The following is a 3,870-nucleotide window of genomic DNA, read 5'->3' as shown; positions in this document are numbered from 1 at the left end:
CATGATCTTCAGAAGACCACTTTTAAATTTCATGTTTTCTGATAGTTATTATTTGATAATAGAATTTACATGATGTGGAACAGTTAATTTTCCAATAACAATAAATACTTTGTTAGTAATTTTTCTAGTTGCCTTATATATTTTATTTTAATTAGTTCTCACAACAAGCTATTGTCTTTATTTTACAAATGAGAAAACGGAGTCAAATGTAGATTAAGTAGCTTTACAAAGATGACACAGTAAATGATAGAACCAATATCCCAATCTAATAGCTACCCAATGTCATCAAATATTTATTAAGGGTCAGGTCTGCTCTATGCCTGGGAGATAGAGTAATGCACCAACCAGATGGATTTCTGTCTTCATGAGCATTCATTGTAGAGTGGATGACAGGCTATAAACCAATAAATAATAATTGTAAATGAGACAATGGTAAAAACAATGAAGTAAATAATTAAGGTAATGTAGTAGTCTCACAGGGGTAAGGGAGAACAAACTGTGGCTACTTCAGATAATAGGGCAGGGAAGGAAGGGAGACTTGATGAATGAGATGGCACTCCCTGTATGGGAAGGGAATGGAAAGAGCTGATTCCTTGTGACTAAAGCTTGGGAAAGTGTTGACCAAGGAGAAGAGAAAGGGGCAAGGCCATGCTTTTATGCAATGGGAGTTTCAATTTATTTTAAGTACAGTGGGAAGAGTTTTCTCAGGGGAGTCAAGTGATCTGAGTTATCTATATATATAAAAAGCCAGGGACCATAACGGCATCATGACCATAATGACCGTTAGACCAGAACCACTAAGGCCCCTCACAGGGGTGGCCCTGCCCCCCAGGGAGCAGTTAGGGGCACCCCTAGGCAATACAATAGGGTGTGAGTTTGATGGGGGAAAGTCAAAGAAATAGGGGGGAAGGTCTTAAGGGTCTTCGGGGTTGGGGTGGTCCGTCCAGAGTAGGTTTAGAGTGTGCTGGGGAAGGAAGAGGAAAATCCAATTAGAAAATGGCATTACCACCGGCCTCAACCCCGAAATGGTGCTGCTGGCTGAGCACCTGGTGAAGCCGCTGCACGCTGACAAGCAGATCAAGATTGGGCCCTTCCTGGAGGCGGTGTCCCACCTGCTGCCCTTCTTTGATTGCCTTGGGTCCCCAGTGTTTATGCCCATCAAGAAAGACATAAGTGGTAACATCATGAAAACCAAAGCTGTGTACAACACAGACCCAGCCAAGTTCTGGATCCTGCAGACCATCCGGGAGGCGGAGAAGGAAATGTATGGAGAACAGCGGCCCAAAGTGGGGGCCACGCTGGCGCTGATGTGGGTAAAAATGGGCCTCTGCTTCATCTAGGTCTTACTGCAGAGCATCTGCGATGGGGAGCAGGAGGAGAGCCACCCAACCTCATCCAAGTCAATACCACCAATGCTTATGAGATGGCGCTCAAGAAGTACCGCTGCTGGATCGTACAGAAGATCTTCCAGGCAGCGCTGTATGCCGCTCCCTACAAGTCTGACTTCCTCAAAGTGCCCTCTAAGGCCCTGAAAGTGACGGAGGAGGAGTGCCTGGAAAAGGTCTGCCTGTTCCTGGTCAACTACACGGCCACCATTGACGTCATCTATGAGATGTACACCAAGAAGAACTATAAGCCGAGCTCAACTACTAGGTATAGGCATGCCCAGCAGCCAGCACTCCCAGAAACAGACAAGCCAGAATCACTGTGAAGCAAGCTGGCAGGCCGCCTTGGCCTGAGTCCCCCAGAGCGGCCCAGAGTCTGGCTGGGGTTGCAGGGGACAGCCCTGGTTTCTGAAAAGTCATTTTTGGGGTCTATCCTAACAGAGCAATAAAAAACCACCCTACTTCTGAATCACCTTTAATTTCATGGCAGCACAGACTGACTGCCTTCATTTCAGTGTGATAAAAATCAGTTAATGTTGTTAATAAGTCAAGTCCTAGGGTTTTCTGTCCTCGTCCCCCCACGTGGTGCATGACCCTGGGGGAGCTCTGTCATACACCTCATTTCAAAAATGAGGATCTGGTGCAGTGATGTTTCGGGTTGTGTAAGGACCACGAGGAGTCTGATTTGAAATTATACAGGATTTTTTTTAAAAGCAGACTGCTGTGTGCTCTCCTGTGGCTGCACAGTCCAGCATCACAGCGCTGTCAGTATAGACCTTGCTCTTTCCTACTGTCTTTTTCCAGACAGTTTTTTATAGTTGAAAACAACCAGCAAGCCTTTGATGACTTTGACCAACGGGACTTTATTTTAAAGCTATCAGGTATGAGTAACTGACCACAGATGACTGAATTTGCATTCTTCGGCATAGGTATTTTCTTCAGGGACAGCCTACCCCACCTAAGAAACTACCTGTCATGTGTGGTCTCTCAGAGGGGAGACCACAAGCCCTCCCGATGCCGAGACCCAAGGAAATACCTCGCTGCCTTAACTGTCCCCTCCTGGCACTAACAAGAGCTGTATTTTGAAAGTGTTGGGGTGAATAGAAGGACCCCCAAAGAATTCATGTGTGTTAAAAACCCAGTGAGGAACAATTGGTGATTTTTGTGCAAACACTAAATAATTCTTAGTGAAAAAAATCTCTATTTTGGAATCACAAAAAAACAAAACAAAACAAACAAACAAACAAACAAAAAACTTTGGAGATAGTGAAGGGCAGTTTGTCTAGACTGTTGAGAGCTCAGAATTAGAGTTTAATTGGGATAGAAATCCTGCTAATAGCACCTGATGCCTGAAATCTGAGCACTCTACTTTTAGGTTTTCCAGTTCAAGTTTTTGGAGACTGCCTATTAAAACATTCCTGGTTGGAAAGTGTTTGTATAGAAGTCCATGAGTATTAAGTATTTGCTGTGTTTACTATGCTTAGCTCTCTGTAAGGAATATGGAATAATGTTAAACGCCTCATGTTCTCAAGAAGCTTGAATTTTAAAATAAAAAAATAAAGAAGGAATATAAATATCCTATATAATAAAAGGGTAATATGAAAATCAACTAAATGGTGGAATGACTGGCTGCTATGACGCACACTGACCACCAGGAGGCAGATGCTCAATGCAGGAGCTGCCTACTCGTGGTCAGTGTGCTCCCACAGGGGGTGTGCTGCTTAGCCACAAGCTGGGCTGATGGCTGGCGAGTGCAGTGGTGGTGGCGGGAGCCTCTCCCGTCTCCGACCCAGCGCTAAGGATGTCCCACTGATGGGCCTAAGCCATCAGTTGGACATCCCCTGATGGCTCCCGGACTGCTAAAGGGTGCAGGCCAGGCTGAGGAGGGATTCCCTCCCCCTCCAGTGCATGAATATCGTGCACCAGGTCTCTGGTTAAAAATAAAAAAAAGAAGAAGCTTGAGTTTTAGGGGCAAAATCAGGCAGGCAGGCGAATGGTTAGGAGCCAGCAGTCCCAGATTGCGAGAGGGATGTCCATGGGATCGGGTCTAAATTGGCATTCAGACATCCCCTGAAAGGTCCCGGATTGCGAGAGGGTGCAGGCTGGGCTGAGGGACCATGCACGAATTTTGTGTACCGGACCTCTAGCATTTTATAAACATCACTCTGTTTTTGATAAGATGATCTGTAGTTGGTATACTAGTAGATGCAAGAGTAAGAAGAGCAGTTGAGAGGCCAGAGCACAGTGCTGGCCAGAGGTGATGGTGGAGAAACTAGGACAGTGGCTTTACATATAGAGAGAAGGCAGTAGGGTGGGAAATACTCTGAAGGTTGTGCCTACAAATCTTATTAATGGACTAAAGGCCTAGTGCACAAAATTCGTGAACTTAGGGGGTGGGGAGGAAGAGTCCCTCAGCCCAGCCTGCACGCTCTTGCAGTCTGGGAGCCCTCAGGGGATGTCCGACTGATAGCAGTCGGACATCCTT

At 45.8% G+C, this 3,870-nt stretch overlaps 1 pseudogene across 1 annotated transcript; it reads left to right on the top strand.

Moving 5' to 3' along the window:
* The first annotated feature begins 1,025 nt into the window (after nt 1–1,025).
* On the top strand, nt 1,026–1,711 carry LOC308241745 (glycolipid transfer protein-like; annotated as a pseudogene). The gene has a single exon. The product of its transcript is annotated as a glycolipid transfer protein-like (transcript).
* The last annotated feature ends 2,159 nt before the right edge of the window (nt 1,712–3,870 follow it).

This window comes from Plecotus auritus (genome assembly GCF_963455305.1).
Source record: "Plecotus auritus genome assembly, chromosome: 1".
Classification (NCBI taxonomy): domain Eukaryota; kingdom Metazoa; phylum Chordata; class Mammalia; order Chiroptera; family Vespertilionidae; genus Plecotus; species Plecotus auritus.
This window is presented reverse-complemented; position numbering and strand designations above follow the sequence as displayed.